Here is a 19054-nt window from a genome sequence, read left to right as displayed (position 1 = left end):
CTCCGCCTAGGCGCTATCCACAGAAGACCACACTGGCTTTCTCCAGGCCCCTGCCTAGGAGACCCCCTCAGCAGTCCAGGGCGCCGCAGCAGATGCCTCAGGCGCAAGGGGCGTCTAAGCCTGCCCCGTCTTTTTGATGCCTTGAGCGGGTGGGGGCGGGCCCCCTCTGCACTGTCATCGACCCCGTTGCCCATCGGGGGTCAGTTGCGGGCATTTCATCATACTTGGACCCTCATCACCTCCGACGCTTGGGTCCTCCGAGTCGTGTCAGAGGTTTATTCCCTCAACTTCCGGGAAATCCCGCCGGACAGTCCGCCCTGCGCGTGTCCTTCCAACAGGTCGCAGCTCCCCCTTCTCCTGTCGGAGGCCAGGGCCTTGTGGAGTCTCCGTGCGGTGGAACGGGTGCCCCCAGCTCAACAGGGGAAGGGGTTCTACTCCCGCTATTTCTTGGTCCCAAAGAAAACCGGGGACCTGCGCCCCATTTTGGACCTCCGGCGGCTCAACAAGTTCCTTGTCCGGGAGAGGTTCCGTATGCTATCCCTGCCGGTCCTGTACCCACTACTGGACGAGGGGGACTGGATGTGCTCCCTCGACCTAAAAGAGGCTTATACCCATGTTCCGGTGCATCCCGCCTTCCGCAAGTTTCTACGTTTCCAGGTGGGGGAGCTGCACCTTCAATACCGGGTCCTCCCCTTTGGATTGGCTTCGTCCCCTCGAGTCTTCACGAAGTGCATGGTGGTAGTCGCAGCAGCTCTGCGATCCCAGGGCCTGCAGGTTTTTCCCTACCTGGACGATTGGCTAATCAAGGCTCCGTCCAGGGAGGGGGTTATCTCAGCGACCCGACAGACTATCATCTTCCTTCAGCGTCTGGGGTTCGAGGTGAACTTCCCAAAGTCTCAATTGTGCCCCTCTCAATCTCTTCAGTTCATCGAGGCCGTGCTGGACACGGTTCGCCTCCGTTCGTTCCTCCCTCCTCCGCGGTTGGAGGCCCTTATCAGCCTGAGTCGGCAGGTCTCGCTGCTGCCCTCGGTATCGGTGCAGCGCCTGATGATTCTGCTGGGTCATATGGCATCTACAGTTCATGTCACGCTGTTTGCCCGCTTACATCTGAGGCTGCCTCAGTGGATGTTGGCCTCACAGTGGCGTCACTCCTGTGACGGTGACTCCCTCTTTGAAACGCTCGCTCCGTTGGTGGACCAACTCTTCCAATCTTTCCAGGGGTTTGCTCTTTCTCGCCCCTCCGCATCACAAGGTCCTAACCACGGACTCTTCAGAGTACGCTTGGGGGGCTCATCTCGACGGTCTGCGGACTCAAGGACTGTGGTCGGCGGAGGACCGTCTTTGTCACATCAATGTCTTGGAGCTTCGCGCCATTTTTCTGGCTGCTCGGACTTTCTGCCACCTGCTGCACGATCAGGTAGTCCTAGTACGGATGGACAATCAGGTGGCAATTACTATGTGAACAAACAAGGGGGGGGACGGGCTCTTGGTCCCTGTGCCGGGAGGCCCTGCGCCTTTGGGAGTGGGCGGTCTCTCAGAACATCTTCCTTCGGGCGGTTTACATTCAAGGAGAGCGAAACTGTCTGGCCGACAAACTCAGTCGCCTTCTCCAGCCGCACGAGTGGTCGCTCAACTCCCGAGTCCTGCACGAGGTCTTCGACCGCTGGGGGACTCCTCAAATGGATCTGTTTGCCTCTCCGGAGACTCACAAGCTACCTCTCTATTGTTCTCGGATGTACTCCCAGGATTGTCTCGGGGCCGATGCCTTTCTTCTCGACTGGGGGGGGGAGGTTCCTTTATGCGTTTCCTCCTTTCCCTCTGATCTTGAGGACGTTGGTTCATCTCAAATTGGCACGAGCCACTTTGATTCTCATTGCGCCTCGTTGGCCCCGTCAACCCTGGTTCTCCCTGCTCCTTCAACTCAGTGTCCGGGAGCCTCTACTTCTGCCGGTTTTTCCCTCTCTGCTGTCTCAGAGTCGGGGTTCACTGTTGCATCCCAATCTTCAGTCCTTACATCTGACGGCTTGGTTCCTTTCCCCCTGACTTCGGTTCCTATCTCTCAGTCTGTCAGAGAGATTTTGGAAGCTTCGCGCAAGGTCTCGACTCGGCTTTGCTATTCCCAGAAATGGACCAGATTTTCGTCCTGGTGTTTCTCTCATCATCTGGACCCGATCTCGGTTCCGGTGGCGTCGGTCCTGGAGTATTTGCTTCATTTATCTCAATCCGGTCTGAAGACAACTTCTATTCGGGTGCATCTCAGTGCAATTGCTGCTTTCCATCGGCATCTTGAGGTTAGGTCCCTCTCCCTTCATCCTCTGGTTACTCGTTTCATGAGGGGTCTTTTGAACATCCTTCCTCCTCTAAAGCCTCCTCCTGTGGTTTGGGATCTTAATGTAGTGCTGGCTCAACTTATGAAACCTCCGTTTGAGCCTATGGACAAATCTCATCTCAAGTTCCTCACTTGGAAGGTGATCTTTCTGCTTGCGCTCACTTCCGCTCAACGGATTAGTGAGCTGCAGGCCTTGGTTGCAGACCCACCTTTTACTGTGTTTCATCATGACAAGGTGGTTCTCCGCACCCATCCTCAATTTTTGCCTAAGGTTGTGTCTGATTTCCACCTCAATCAGTCCATTGTTCTTCCGGTATTTTTTCCGAAGCCCCACTCTCATCCCGGCGAGGTGGCGCTTCACACGTTTGACTGTAAGCGAGCGTTGGCTTTTTATCTTCAACGCACTCAGTCTCATCGGACGGTACCTCAATTGTTTTTGTCCTTCAACCCTAATCGGTTGGGACGTCCTGTTTCCAAGCGCACCTTGTCCAACTGGTTGGCTGCTTGTATTTTTTTTTGCTACGCTCAGGCTGGTCTCACGCTCCATGGTCGAGTCACGGGGCATAAGGTCCGGGCTATGGCAGCTTCTGTTGCTTTCCTCCGGTCTACACCTGTGGAGGACATCTGCAAGGCTGCCACTTGGTCTTCAGTTCATACTTTCACCTCCCACTACTGTCTGAATTCTTTGTCCAGGAGCGACGGCTGGTTTGGCCAGTCGGTTTTGCGTAACCTATTTTCTTAAATTGCCATCCTCCCACCTGCCCTTTTTTGGTTGGCTTGGAGGTCACCCACATGTGAGAATATGCTACCTGCTTGTCCTGGGATAAAGCACAGTTACTTACCGTAACAGGTGTTATCCAGGGACAGCAGGCAGATATTCTCACAACCCACCCTCCTCCCCGGGGATGGCTTCTTTGCTGGCTATGGAACTGAGGACCACGAGGTGGGGATGCGCCCTCTAGTGGAGGGAGAAGGCATGCACATGCGTGGTGCAGCATAGCAAGCTTGAAACTTCAATCAAGTTTGCTTGAAAAGCTGTCCGCGTCGGGGCTCCGTGGATGACGTCACCCACATGTGAGAATATCTGCCTGCTGTCCCTGGATAACACCTGTTACGGTAAGTAACTGTGCTTTCTACTCAATCTGTAACATTTTTAATCATTGTAAACCGCATAGAACTTCATGGTCCTGCGGTATATAAACTATTATTATTCTTCAGTCTGAAGAGCCCTAGCCACTTTAACTTTTCCTCATAGGGAAGTAGTCCCATCTCTTTCATCATTTTTGTTGTCTTTCTCTGTTCCTTTTCTAATTATGCTATATCTGTTTTTGAGATGTGGCGACCAGAATTGTACACAGTATGGCTTTGGCATTTCAAAGATGACATCGAAAGCGGTGGGCACTGAAGGATTAAGGTATTCGAGGTGCGGTCGCACCATGGAGCAGTATATGGATATTATAACATTCTCATCTTTGTTTTCCATTCTTTTCACATTGTTGTTCTTAGGTGCTATTGACTTGTGTTTGAGTCCTAGTGACTTGATGAATTACAGATCTAAAAAGAAACTGGTTTTGTGCTAGTCCAGTAAGGTCCTCCAAAGTCATCCCCAGTGCTGCTCCTTGTTACCCTGGGCAAGTCTCTTAGGGCTAGATTCACTAAAGTCAGCGATCGTCACTAAACCTGATTGCTGCTAACTGACCCGTTTTTCCCCTCAATCGCTCATTTTCCGATCCGGCCATGCAAATTAATAAAACCCCATGCAAAATAGCCAAGCTATTGAATCACTTAAATTGCTTGGCTATTTAGCAACGGGTTTTACCGATCCTAAAACCTTATTGTTGTAGACCTGTCAGTAACTGTGTTACCTACAGGTCTGCCTGGTTTTTTTTTAATGGCACAGATATTTTGCATGTATTACACACACACAATACCTGCCCCATTAAAAAAAAAAAGAAAAAATCCTCACCACTACCAACAGCCCTCCCCCAATGACCCCTGACAATCACGCACCCTCCCCCCGACAAACTTGGCAAACCATCCTAAAACAAACGGCAGGAGGGATGCCTTCTCCTTTCTGCCAGGAAAGACCTCTCCTCTGAAGAAAAAGGCAGAGGGATTTTCACTCCCTCCTGCCATGAAGGCGTCCGCCCACCCCCCCAAAAAAAACCAACCCACTCCCTCCTGCCCGGAAAGACCTCCCCCTCCCCCCGAAGAAAAAGGCAGGAGGGATGCCCACTCCCTCCTGCCACTGGAGGCCCCCTCCCCCTCCCTACCCCATACCTTAAAGTTGGGAGCAGGAGGTACTGAAAACACCTCTTGCGACGACACTGGGCCTTAGGCCCCTCCCAGGTGCATCATGTGATGCATGGCCCTGATTGGGCTTCTTCATTGTAAAAGGAGATTTAAAAAAAAAAAAAATAATAAACTTGGTCCTTTTGATCATGTCTCCAGTTTTAACCACTGTGCACAGGCTCCCAATTAAGAAAAGATGCATTTTCAAGGCCTTTATTGATGACTTTCAAGGTCTTTCATGACTCTCTTTTACTAAGTCGTGGTTGAGGTTTCTACCACAGCCTGGGGTGCTAAATGCTCCAACGCTGCTCTGACACTCAAAGGTATTCTATGAGCGTCGTAGAGTGTCATGTCAGAGCATATAGCACTCCGGGCTGCAGTAGAAATCTCTACAACAGCTTAGTAAAAAAGGTGGGGGGTATATGTTGGAAAAATTACTCATATATTTTCCAAAACGTTCTTTACAATCACAAGAGACACTTTTGTGTTTCCCCTGTAAAAATGTTTCATTTGGATTGTGCTCATGATATTCCCAGTTTATGACTAAGTTGCAGTATCGTCTCCCTCCTGACTTTAGATCTTTAAATGGATTATTGTCTTTTTGTAAAGCTGTGAAAACGTATGTATTTTGAATTTTAGATCAGATTTCTCGCAAAGCAGTAAAAACTTAAATGTTTCAATTTTTATCTTATGCCATCATTACATTACATTAGAGATTTCTATTCCGCCAATTACCTACATGATAATATTGTTAGCAGGGTGGATAAAAATCAATGAATTTTAAAAAATTAAAAAATTCTGTTTTTCTTTTGTTTAAATCAGGGATCCTTTCGCTAAAACAGCTAGCACACCTTAGTAAAATGACCCCTCAAAAAAGCATTAAAAAAATATCAATCTAAAAGATAGTTTCCTTAGAAACAGCAGCAGATGAATCCAGAGACCAATGGGAATAGCACACATCTACCAGCAGGCGGAGATAGAGAAAATGATTAATAGGTGGTCCCAGCAGATAGGTGATGGTCGCTATTGAGCTAGCTCCTGAATTCTAGCTGTGACTGGAAAATTATTTTCTCCTGTTGAGGTTTCTCTTCAGTGAGATGGCAATTTTATTCTCCTGTTGAGGTTTCTCTTCAGTGAGACAGGGGTGTCCGGCTGAACGGTGCTGGCTTTAGGGGTTACACCTGGGCCCCCCCCAGGTCCCTGCCTCACCCTACCTCCATTGCTAGAGGGTCTGACTGGGTCTGAATTTTTTTCTTCTTTCCCTTCTCTGTTTTTTAAAAAAAGGGGAGACCTCAGTTGCTACATTCTGCCCTGTTAGTGCTGCACAATCAGCTCTTACTGGCTTCAACCGGCCCTAACAACAAGTTTGTGAGTATGTATGTGTTTTTACTGTTGTTTGAACTTCAGGTTATCCCAGGACAAGCAGGCAGGTATTCTCACAGAGTATGAAGAGCAATTTCTCCAGGATGAGAATGAAGCTTTGGAAAAAACATTGGAAGAACAATGGATTGGTTGAGATGAAATACTAAGGCCACTTTAGGAAGGAATTTAGGATGAGTACGAAGAACCACCTTGTCATGATGGAACACTGTGAATGGTGGGTCAGCAACTAAAGTTTGCAGCTCACTGACTCGTCGAGCAGAAGTGAGGGCTATGAAAAACACCATTTTCCAAATGAGATACTTCAGTTGAGCCTTATTAATTGGTTCAAATGCAGGCTTCATCAGTTGAGCAAGGACAACATTGAGGTCCCAAACCACAGGAGGCGGTTTGAGAGGAGGTTTGACATTGAAAAGTCTTTTCATGAATCTGGAAACCACTGGATGAACAGAGAGGGGATTTCCTTCAATAGGCTGATGGAAAGCTACAATTCCACTGAGATGGACTCGGATAGATGTAGACTTGAGGCCAGAATTGTATAAGTGCAAAAGGTAGTCCAAAACAGAAGATAAGGAGGAATGTTGAGGTTCCATATGATGAGAAAAACACCACATAGAAAATCTAGTCCATTTTTGGTGATAGCATTGTCTAATGGTAGGCTTCCTAGAAGCTTCTAAAACATCTCTTACAGATGGAGAAAACTGAAGAGGGGTTAGGTTGAGAGGTACCAAGCTGTCAGGTGTAGAGACTGCAAGTTGGGATGAAGCAGAGATCCTTGATTCTGTGTAAGCAGAGAAGGAAAAACTGGTAGAAGGTATGGCTCCCTGCTGCTAAGTTGAAGTAGAAGGGAGTACCAAGGTTGTCTTGGCACCGAGGAGCAATTAGAATAATGGTGGCATGATCGTTCTTCAACTTGACCAGAGTCTTGAGAATGAGAGGGAATGCATAGAGGAAAAAATTTGTCCATTCCAGAAGAAAAGCATCTGCCTCGAGGCGATGAGGAAAAAATATCCTAGAGCAGAACTGAGGCAGTTTGTAGTTGTGGGGAGCTGCAAAGAGGTCTATCTGAGGCGTTCCCCACTGTGAAAAAATGTGATGTAGAGGCGATGAATGGAGTGTCCATTTGTGAGGTTGCAGTAGACGACTCAAGTTGTCCGCCAGAATTCTTCGCCCCTTGAATGTAGACAGCTTTGAGGAAGGTGTTGTGGCGGATTGCCCAGTCCCAAACCTTCAGAGCTTCTTGACAAAGGGAGGCAGACCCCTTCCCTCCCTGTTTGTTGACATAATACATGGCGACTTGGTTGTCCGTCCGAATGAGGACTACTTGGTCGTGAAGCAGATGTTGAAAAGCATTGAGAGCTTTGAGGATCGCTCTGAGTTCCAACAGATTGATATGACACTGATGATCTGTACTGGTCCAGAGGCCTTGAGTACGCAGACCATCCAGATGAGCGCCTCAAGCGTAGGTTGAAGAGTCTGTCATGAGGACCTTCGGATGGGGGGGCGTTTAAAAAAGCAAGCCTCTGGAAAGATTGGAAGTAAGCATCCACCAACGGAGAGACTACTTCAATGAAGGAGTGACTGATATGTGTCGAGAAAGAGGGTCGCAAACTTGCGTCCATTGAGATGCCAGGGTCCACTGAGGAATTCTGAGGTGAAGTCTGGCAAAAGGAGTTGCAAGTACTGTGGGTTCGGTCAACGTACGTTTAAGGAATGGATATTTTACTGAAGCTAAGTTTTATGACTAGAAATCCGTTGAGGGAGCCGGGATTTTCCCGCCCTTTGCATGCACGTGCTTGGTTTCCTTGTTGGTTACAGCGCGGCAGTAGCGGTGCGATTTCATGCTCGCACTTGTTCTCCTCGTTGAGTTTCAGTGCAGCAGTAGTAGTCCTGTTTATTCCGAGGCTCTCTTTCGTCGGTGTTTGTCATGGCTATGTGCAGCTGATTGTGCAGGTGCCGGTTTATAGCAGCACACAAGAGATGGGACATATTTTTTCCGGCGCTGTGGGAAGCACCGCACCGTTCTAGTTATTCCCCGAGTCTGATTTTCTTTCTATGCAGGCCACGGCAGGATACATTTTGCGGGGTTTGAATCTGACTATGTTTCTAGGAGCGTTAATGCAGCAGCCAAGTTTCAGTGAGAATCAGGCGCGCGCTTGGGTTTCCGGCGATGGCTGGAGAGCTGCAGCATTCTGATAGTTTATTTACAGCTGACTTTGGTCAGGGTATGCTGTGTCTTCTCTCCTTTCTGGTTCAGAAAAGTTGTACATGTTTCACCAGCTTTGGGACAAGCTTGGACAGATTTATATGTCTATGTTTTTTTCCTGCTGTATTCACATGAAGGAAGCTGCTAGTTTAATCGGACTCTGGGGTTAGCACTCAAGGGGATTACCAGAGATACTCTGACCTGTGCTAGGTCACCCAGTCTCGGTTTGTCTCCGGACTGGATCGACATACGGCAAATCATGGCACAGTGAGATCAGCAGTAAGATAGTGCTCTGTATTTCACACGGGTATCTCATTGTCTCTCTTGGGGTCCCTGTAGATTGAGCCTTTGTCTGTTGGTAACTGTCCTCTAGTAATGGCATAGGATATATATGCCTAAAGGTAGTACAAACAGTTTCCAAGTTCGGGCTGACTCTATGGGCATAATGACACTTCACATCTTCCTGCGGCTAGGACTCTCTTTCTCTAGTTCTGAGGGGGCCTAGACATCAGATTTCCATGCTTATCACGCTGGTTTCTCCTGTCACCATTTTCTCATCTGAATTAAAGAATGGAAAACAAGATATAGTGTCCAAATGATAGTATAATCCAACAAAGTTGATGGAACACTGATGGTATATATAATGTGATTTAAATCAAGGGAAAAAAGACCTCAAAATACCCCTATAGTGTGATCAATGAAGTCACAACTGTTTTGGGGTTGGGTATCATCACAGGTCAAAAACCCTTGAATTTTAATGTTTTTTAAAAATTTTCTTTTGTGATAAATATAGTGTATATCAATTTTCTATCGATATTTTCTTCTTCATGAATGAGCATCAAATGACCAGCAACTATTAATTCAATTCCATAATTATCGTCATACTTATATTTAGAAAATATTAAGCACTTATCTTAATAACCCAACGGAGGCCCGGTCCGTTTCGCACTAATGGGCTTCTTCAAGGGTAATGAAAAGGCTTATTGACTTGCCAGTTGAACTTCCATTTTGCTCAAAGATCTTTAAACAGAAGAAAAAATGAAAAATACATTATATAACATATTTTACTGAATAAATCATTAATAAACTACATAAAGCACCTGGTGTCCAATTATTGAAACAGTGATTTTGAACAACATGATACATATTGTTCTACATGAATTTCTTTTTATAAAAATCATGTTTAGCATTAAAGTCATGTCACCAAAAGTATAAATACATCTGTGTTGGTTAAATAAGCTCATCAATTGAGCATGTTTTGAATGTTACGACTGTGACTATAAGATCACTGTCGATCAATGGACCACAGACTTCAAACTGAAGCTCAATTCAGAAAAAACTAAATTCTTCATAGCCTCGCCACACGCACAGAATACGACAACATCATTACACATCAACAATCTAAACTACCCCATTCAACCAACGATGAAGATTCTAGGAGTAATACTAGACCAAGGACTAACCATGAAAGACCACATAGACTCCTTAATCAAAAGAGGGTTTTTCACTCTCTGGAAACTTAAATCCATTAAGGCGTACTTCCATACTTCAGCTTTCAGAATTCTAGTACAATCCCTAATACTAAACCACCTGGACTATTGCAACATCACCCATCTGACAATCCCCCAGAAGCAAATGCAAAGACTACAACAGATACAAAATGCAGCAGTCAGGATGATTTTCGGGCTGAAGAAGTCCGATCACATAACCCCTTTCTACCGACTCCTACACTGGCTACCTACCGATGGAGGCGCGCACGAAGTTCAAACTAGGATGTCTCTGCTTCAAAGTATTAAATGGTCTAGCCCCAAAATACATTACAGACCTCTTCTCATTCCCAACCAACAGACATGAAAGAAAAACACACATGAAATTTATCTCCCCACCGGCTAGAGGGTGCAAATATAAGAGACATTATCAACAACTGCTATCATATCAAGCAGCCACATGGGGTAAAGACCTAGAAAAACTAATTGCGCACACAAACAACTATGAAGAATTCAGGAAACACCTAAAAACTTACCTATTCTTGAAATACCTAGGTAACGAACCGGAACAGCAATCCCCCTCGTAACATCACCACATACCTAAACATGCAAACTGTTAACCCCAACCCCTATTCACTAAATATGAACACTCTACGAACTTACGGAATATATCTACTTCTATGTAAACAATTTGGTACTTCCTCGCCTTGCAACACACAAACTGACGTTAACATTATTAATGTTATCAGATGTACACTGCTATACTCTCTAATTCATTGTACGAGATATACACTGCTATACTCTTTAATTCGCTGTATGTAAAGTTTCTCCTGATTGTATCTACAATTTCTTTGACTGTATTTAAAGTTTTCTTTTGATTGTATTTACAACTTCTTTGATTGGATTTAAACTTTTTCCCTTGATTGTATTTACAGTTTCTTTTGTTGTAAACCGCCTAGAAGTTGTAAGATTGTTGGCGGTATATAAGAATAAAGTTATTATTATTATTATTATTTTATAACATTCGGACCTAATAAATCTCCTGCACAATATTCATGCTGGAAATAGCTTACAGCATGATAATGTTTATACAAACGGCAATTGATCTCAAACATAATGACTTAGTAAATAGATTGACAATACTTGCCGCTGGTAAAGCTTTTACCCGGTCTGCACATCGAAATGTATTAAGCAAAATGGCACTCGTGTTTAAACCAAACGCTGAAAACTTACAGCCAATCAAAACACCGATGACGTCAATGTAACTGATGTATTCTTGAATGTTAATTGTTTTAAAATATTTCTAAATATGTTTATACCAAAGCTCAATTCATACACAGTGACATCGGCATTAAAAACCAAACATTCAAACCAACCCATGCAATGACAAGACTGGCTGCCATAAAGCCGACATCAAATTTGTTGGCGGAACAAATGAACCGAAACCACGCCAATGCTGAAACAACATGCTCCACCCTGCATGTATCCAACCCAAACATTGCAAACAACTTTCAACACTCATTGAAACCATAACCGACTTAGATTTTATGCATTTCAAAAAATTGAAGTAAACTTACAATGGTGTTTACCGCTGGTGAAATCATTGCTCGATCAAAAAAGCATAGAGTTTGGTTTAAAAATGGCGCTGACATTTAAAGAGACGCTGAAAATCTAACAGCCAATCGGGTGTAACATGTAAAATGATGAGTCCTCAAACTCTGTGATTTGAATGTATGAAGGAAATATATTCATGTATTAAAATCCCGATAATGCAGCTAACTAGATATGGATACATCAGAGTATGTTCTTAACAATCCTATATAGGATTGGTAATGGTGATTTTAAATGATTTAAAAGAAAACCTGCCAGTCTAACTGGCTATTGAGTCCATGAGGTTCTAATGAGTGGAGTCTCGAGATCCAAAGTTGTTCTCTTCTCAAAAGGAGCTTATTGCGATCACCCCCTCTGTTGGATTTGGAAACTTGATCAATAACCCAACATCTTAATTGTTGAAATTTATGTTGAAATTCATTGCAATGAGCTACCAGGGGGGCTTCTGTTTTTATTCTTTTGAGGTTGGACCGATGTTCATTTAATCTAATCTTCAAACTCCTGATGGTTTTGCCGAAATACATCTTGTCACATGGGCACAGAATGAGATAAACAACAAAAGTGCTATTGCAATTACTGAAAAAACTGATTTTGTATTGTTTAGAGTCAAACGGATTTGTGAAATTATCTGATTGTATCATAATTTCACAGTTGGAACAATGTCCACATTTATAATGTCCTTTTAATATTGGAGACTTCTTTGTGAGTGATTTAAGTTCAGATGGACTTAGAAGTTCTTTCAGATTCTTCCCACGGGAATATGCATTTCTTAAACCAGTGTCTTTGAAAATATCCAAGGTCTGCATGATTTTCCAATGTTTCTTAATTACATACGAAATTCTTGGACTTGCATCATTATACTGAGAAACGAAGGTGCAAACATTATCACTGTAATGATGGTTTGAAACTGGATTCAACAAGTATTGTCTATTATTGAATTTTGCCCTTTTATACGCTAAGTTGATGTTCTTCTTGTTGTATCCTCTGTTGAGAAACCTCTCTTTTAATGATTTGGATTGATGTTTGAAATCCTTCTCATTACTGCATATGCGTTTGTACCTTAAAAATTGAGAATACGGTAAACTCGTTTGTTTTGCATCCCTGTGGATGACAACTGGTGGAATGTAATAGAGTATTTCTGTCTGTACTTTTGTGATGAACTTTAGTTGTAAACCCATTTGTCTGTTGGTAACTGTCCTCTAGTAATGGCATAGGATATATATGCCTAAAGGTAGTACAAACAGTTTCCAAGTTCGGGCTGAATCTATGGGCATAATGACACTTCGCATCTTCCTGTGGCTAGGACTCTCTTTCTCTAGCTCTGAGTGGGCCTAGACATCAGATTTCCATGCCTATCACGCTGGTTTCTCCTGTCACCATTTTCTCATGGCACATGCTAGACGTACCCCCCCCCCCCCCCCCCGACCAGACAGGAAGAGCTGTACAGCTCCTTCTAACCAGGAGCCAGTTACCTATTCTATGAAACCCGCGAGGGAGCACGCGCTATGTTAGCCTCATCCCTGAAGCTCTCATTAGCGATGTGAGCTTTGTCTGATACCTGTTAGGATGCTGTTGTTTTCCACAGGGCGGTAGATGCAGCATCTTGATTGCATCTAGTACGTATTCACTTTAAAGGACATACGTATTTCACTCACGTTGCATGGAGTTAGTATTGTTTTCATGGTTCCAGTATACTCCTCTTTACATTGTGAAACTTGATTTTTCCTAGGAGAGTTTCTTTCTTCTTACAGATCCTACAGTTCTCATCCTGCCGTTTCCCTGACTTTCTGCACTTCATTCTGAGGGGATCTTGACTTCTTCCAATGTCTCTTCAGCTTTTCTTATGAGGGGGAAGACGCTATAATGTCAGGTCAGGGGACTGTGAACATTTTTCAGGATTCTTGCAACTTTGCATCCTCCTCAGGTTTCCGGTTCGTTCTTGGAGTCTCTATGTTTTGTGTTCCCCAAGTGTTACTGGTCCTCAGGGCATTTCTTGTAGTTCTTCAGGAACTAAGGGACGTTGTTCCACTTACTGCATGGTGCCCAAGACGGGGGCATTGGGCAGGCTGGATCCCATTCTGCTGAGTTTTAACGTAGAGAAATGTAAAGTCATGCATGTAGGGAAAAAGAACCCGATGTTCAACTACAAAATGGGGGGAACACCGCTAGGGGTGAGTAACTTTGAAAGGGATCTGGGGGTGATGGTTGACACATCACTGAAACCATCGGCGCAATGTGCGACAGCCTCAAAGAAAGCAAACAGAATGCTGGGCATCATCAAAAAGGGTATCACAACCAGGACGAAGGTAGTCATCATGCTGCTGTATCGCGCAATGGTGCGCCCGCACCTGGAGTACTGTGTTCAGTACTGGTCGCCGTACCTCAGAAAGGACATGGCGGTAATCGAGGGAGTGCAGAGGAGGGCGACTAAACTGATAAAAGGTATGGAAAATTTCTCTTACGCTGACAGGTTAAAAACGCTGGGGCTGTTCTCTCTGGAGAAGAGGAGACTTAGAGGGGACATGATAGAAACCTTCAAAATCCTAAAGGGCATAGAGAAAGTGAATAAGAACAGATTTTTCAAACTGTGGGGAGCCACAAGCACTAGGGGTCACTCGGAGAAATTGAAAGGGGACAGGTTTAGAACAAATGCTAGGAAGTTCTTTTTTACCCAGAGGGTGGTGGACACATGGAACAAGCTTCCGGAGGAGGTGATAAGCCAGAACTCTGTACAGGGGTTCAAGGAAGGTTTGGATAGGTTCCTGGAGGATAAGGGGATAGAGGGGTACAGATAGAACTTGAGGTAGGTTATAGAAGTGGTCAGTAACCACTTCACAGGTCGCGGACCTGATGGGCCGCCGCGGGAGCGGACCGCTGGGCAGGATGGACCTCTGGTCTGACCCAGTGGAGGCAACTTCTTATGTTCTTATGAATTAGTTTCTTGGGTTACACATTTCTGCAGAAAAACTGGGAGAATGTTTACATTTTCGCTATGGACTCCGAATCGGCACTAGATTGCTTGCCTCTTTTGGAGCAGCGCTTTTGGTTTTGGCACATGCCAATTTGCCTATCCAAGGCTTCACAAACATTTTAGAAAATGTGGGCAGTGGTACCGTTATCCCAGGACAAGCAGGCAGGTATTCTCACTAATGGGTGAGGTGATCCAATGGAGCCCCGATGCAGACGCCTCATAAGCATTTTTGCTTGATGAAACTTGAAGTTTCCAGTCGCCTGCACCGCACATGCGCGAGTGCCTTCCCGCCCAGACCAGAGCGCGTCTCCTTACTTTTCCGCGGAGCCGAGAAGTCCGTCTTTGACTCTCTGCGTGAAGATTTTTCACTTGTGCCTTCTAAAGTCTGCGGTTTTGGGTTATTTTTCTCTCAATCGCTGTTTTTTGTCGTTCTTTCTTGTTTAAAAAAAAAAAAAAATTTTCTTCCATCCGACCGAGCAGGCCAGTGGCCACAGCCCCGCGGCTTCGATCTTGCGGTGGAGCTTTTCCGGCCTATGTCCCGGCCTATCACCGTTTTTAAAAAGTGTGCCAAGTGCCAGCACGCGATTTCGCTCATGGACCCTCATCGACGCTGTGTTCGGTGTTTCAGGCCTGAACACCTTCCAAAATCGTGCTGGCCTTGCTCCACACTCACCTCACGTGCTTTCAAGCGCCGTTGAGTCTTGTGGGAGTCACTGTTCAGCATGGAGTCCTCGACGGAGCAATCATCATCGAAAGGCCCCTCACCTTCGACTTCATCTGCTGTTCCTCAGCCTTCCACCTCTGCGGCGCCGAGTCTCATCAAGCCTGCATCGTTCGTGCCGGCCCCGACTCCAGCGCCTGCTGCGATGCCTTCCTCAGTCTCTTCAGATCAGGTAGCACAGCAGCCTATTCCACCGGTAGTGCTAAAAGTGCCCAAGGCTTCTAGGCCCAAGCACTCACATACTACCTACAAAGAACGTGAGGCCCATGCAGGCGGTCCCATTGCAGATGCGGATCCGTCCTTGCCGGCCTCATTCCAGACCTTGTTAGAGAAGCAAATCATTGAGCTTTTCACCTCCATTGGGCCTAAGCTTCTCTCTCAAATCCAGCCTGGGCACGGGGAGGCCTCCCGCGAGGTCGAGCCGCCTCCAGTGCCTCAGCGATAAACATACTCTCTATAGGGAGCAGAGTCTCTGCGAGTGTCTGGTCTGGCTTCGGTGCATGCATCACAAGGAGCAGAGTCTTTGCCCATGCCTCCATTGTAACCGATTCACTCGATGCAAGGAGCAGAGTCTTTGCGAGTGCCTCCATTGGAACCGATCCACCCAATGCAAGGGTTCGAGTCCCTACGAGTACCCCGGGGTGATCCAGCCATCCATCTGTGCTTCGATCAACTGCTTCCAGCCCCATCCACTACCTGGGGGCCTCAGAGAAGATCCATTCGCCTCGTTCATCGAGGCCGATATCCAAGCACAGTTCACATCGGTCGAGGCATTCATCGAGGCACTCGTCCAGGCATGCCTCGCCTCATCGGAAACAGCCTTTCCTCGAGTATTCTCCACCGGCTACTTCACCTCCTCTGATGCCGGAGCTCGAGGACATGCTGGGGTCGTTATCACCACCACGATCCCCGTCCTCATTGGATCCCAAGGCCTCGACATCTTCGAGCCCGTCTCGAGGCCCTGCTTCGGCTGACCTGCTGTCATTCTCCTCGTTCCTTCGACAGATGGCAGACGACCTGGACATCCACCTGGACACAGGTTCCAAATTCTCCAAGGAATACCTGGAGACTATGCACCTCCCTCAACCACCTGCTGAATCCCTCAAACTTCCTCTTCATAAGTTGCTGGATCAGACCTTTATGCAATGCCTTGAAACATCTTATTCCATCCCCGCTGTACCAGGAAAGTTGGATACCAGGTACCACACGGTGCACCATAAGGGGTTCAATGGTTCCCAACTCTCCCATCAATCCCTCTTGGTGGAGTCCTCACTGAAGCGGTCTCACCCCTCCCAGGTCAACGCTGCTGTCCCACCTGGTAGAGAGGGCAAGACCATGGACCAATTTGGTAGGAGGATTTATCAGAACTCCATGATGACATCCAAGGTTCTGAACTACAACTTCCATTTCGTCACATATTTCGAGTTCTTCCTGTCGGTACTCCAAGAAGTTCTCGCCCTATGTGGACCCTAGGGCACAATCCGAGTACCAGGAGGTTCTGGCCTCGCTGTCCCAGCTCCAGTTACAGCTGATGCAGTCATCCTACAATGCCTTTGAGCTCTCGGCTCAGGCTACAGCGTGTGCAGTGGCCATGCGCCGGCTGGCATGGCTCAGGTCCATCGATATGGACCCTAATCTCCAGGACAAGCTTGCCAATGTTCCATGCGCTGGTACCGACCTCTTTGATGAATCCATCGAGGCGGCGACCAAGAAGCTCTTGGACCACGAGAAATCCTTCCAATCCATCCTGCGTCCGAAGCCTAAGCCTGCTCCTCCTCGTGCTGCACGCCCACCAGCGTGCGTTAATATACCAGCGGCGTTACCCACCTAAGCAGGCTCCCCCCCATCCAACAGCCTGTGAAGTGGCAGCATTCCCAAAAACAGCAGCAGAAGCCTCAGTCATCCTCCGTCCCTAAGGCTCCTCAGCCCTTTTGACTGTCTCATAGAGGACGTAACTTCAGTCGTCCTGCCATTCTCAGCTGCTCCACCAATTGGAGGTCGTCTCCATCACTTTTACCATCGATGGACGACTATTACCACCGACCTCTGGGTCCTTTCCATCATCAGAGAAGGATACTCTCTCCAGTTCGATCGAGTACCCCCGGAACATCCTCCAAGAGAGTATCCTTCCAACTTGACCCAGACTGACCTTCTTCAGGAAGCTCAGGCTCTATTACAGCTCGGAGCCATCGAGCCGGTTCCTGTGTCTCAACAGAACAAGGGTTTTTACTCCCGGTACTTCCTTGTTCCGAAGAAGACTTGTGATCTGCGACCCATTTTGGTCCTCAGGGTCCTCAACAAGTTTCTGGTCAAAGAGAAGTTTCGCATGTTGACCCTGACATCTTTGTACCCCCTCCTCGAGCAGAACGACTGGTTATGCTCTCTGGATCTCAAGGAGGTCTACACCCACATTCCCATTCATCTGGCCTCCCGTCAATACCTCAGATTCAGGGTGGGACATCTTCATTTTCAATACCGAGTGCTTCCCTTCGGCCTGACCTTGTCACCCCGAGTCTTCACCAAGTGCCTGGTAGTGGTGGCCGCAGCACTCAGGAACCACAGCCTCCAGGTATTCCCCTACCTGGACGACTGGCTCATCAAGGACTCTACGTCTCAGGGAGTCGTCCTCATGACCCAGAAGACGATTTGGTTGCTGCAACATCTGGGATTCGAGATAAACTTTCCGAAATCCCATCTACAACCCTCATAGACTCTTCCCTTCATCGGAGCTGTTCTGGATACTACCCAACTCAGAGCGTTCCTCCCCTCCGAACGGCTGGAAGTTCTCCTCCATCTTTGCCACTTGGTGTCCTCTCGCCCGTCCATCTCGGCGAGACACATGATGGTTCTCCTGGGCCACATGGCCTCTACAGTTCACGTGACTCCTTTTGCCAGACTTCACCTCAGGATTCCCCAGTGGACCCTGGCATCTCAGTGGACGCAGATATCCAACCCTCTGTCCCGACACATCCGGGTCACTCCAGCTCTGCAACAGTCTCTTCGCTGGTGGATGCTATCCTCCAATCTATCCAGAGGTTTGCTATTCCAAACTCCCCCCCATCAGAAGTCCTCACGACCAACTCGTCCACTTATGCTTGGGGAGCTCATCGGGACGGCCTACGCACTCAGGGTCACTGGACCAGCACAGACCGCCAGTGCCACATCAATCTCCTGGAACTCAGGGCGATTTTCAATGCTCTCAATACCTTCCAACACCTGCTTCAAGACAAGGTGGTCCTCATTCGCACGTACAACCAAGTCGCTATGTATTATATCAACAAGCAGGGGGGCACGGGATCTGCCTCCCTCTGTCAGGAAGCTCTGAAAGTTTGGGATTGGGCGATTCGCCACAACACCTTCCTCAAAGCCGTCTACATTCAGGGGGCAGACAATGCCTTGGCGGACAACTTGAGCCGTCTGCTGCAACCTCACGAGTGGACCCTCCACCACATCTTTTCTCAGTGGGGAACTCCTCAGATTGACCTCTTTGCAGCCCCCCACAACTTCAAACTGCCTCAGTTCTGCTCCAGGATCTACACTCCTCACTGCCTCGAGGCAGATGCTTTTCTTCTGGATTGGACGAATCTCTTTCTATATGCATTTCCTCCATTTCCTCTCATCCAGAAGACTCTAGTCAAATTCAAGTCAGACCATGCCACCATGATCCTGATCGCTCCATGGTGGCCCAGTCAACCTTGGTACTCCCTTCTACTTCAACTCAGCAGCAGGGAGCCCTCCCTTCTACCAGTGTTTCCATCACTGCTTACACAGTAGCAGGGATCTCTACTTAATCCCAACCTGCAGTCTCTACACCTGACAGCTTGGTTCCTCTCAACGTAACCCCTCTCCAGTTTTCTCAACCTGTGAGAGAGGTCCTGGAAGCTTCAAGGAAGCCTGCTACTAGACAATGCTACCACCAGAAGTGGACTAGATTCTCTGCTTGGTGTTTCTCTCATCATCATGAGCTACAACACTCCTCCTTGTCTTCAGTTTTGGATTATCTTTTGCACCTTTCTCATTCTGGTCTCAAGTCTACATTGATATGAGTCCATCTTAG

At 46.9% G+C, this 19054-nt stretch overlaps 1 protein-coding gene across 10 annotated transcripts in view; it reads left to right on the top strand.

Annotated features, from left to right (window-relative positions):
* RSPRY1 (ring finger and SPRY domain containing 1) overlaps window positions 1-19054 on the top strand; it is a 351216-nt gene that overhangs the window by 4941 nt on the left and 327221 nt on the right. For 2 of the 10 annotated variants that reach the window (XM_033940890.1, XM_033940891.1), the window contains exon 3: window positions 3663-3743. The exons of the other annotated variants lie outside the window; for them this stretch is intronic. The gene's annotated coding sequence lies outside the window, so the exon portion shown is untranslated. The remainder of the gene's footprint in view (window positions 1-3662; window positions 3744-19054) is intronic. 10 annotated transcript variants of the gene reach the window in all.

The sequence above is a fragment of the Geotrypetes seraphini genome, chromosome 4 (assembly GCF_902459505.1).
Source record: "Geotrypetes seraphini chromosome 4, aGeoSer1.1, whole genome shotgun sequence".
Lineage (NCBI taxonomy): Eukaryota > Metazoa > Chordata > Amphibia > Gymnophiona > Dermophiidae > Geotrypetes > Geotrypetes seraphini.
This window is presented reverse-complemented; position numbering and strand designations above follow the sequence as displayed.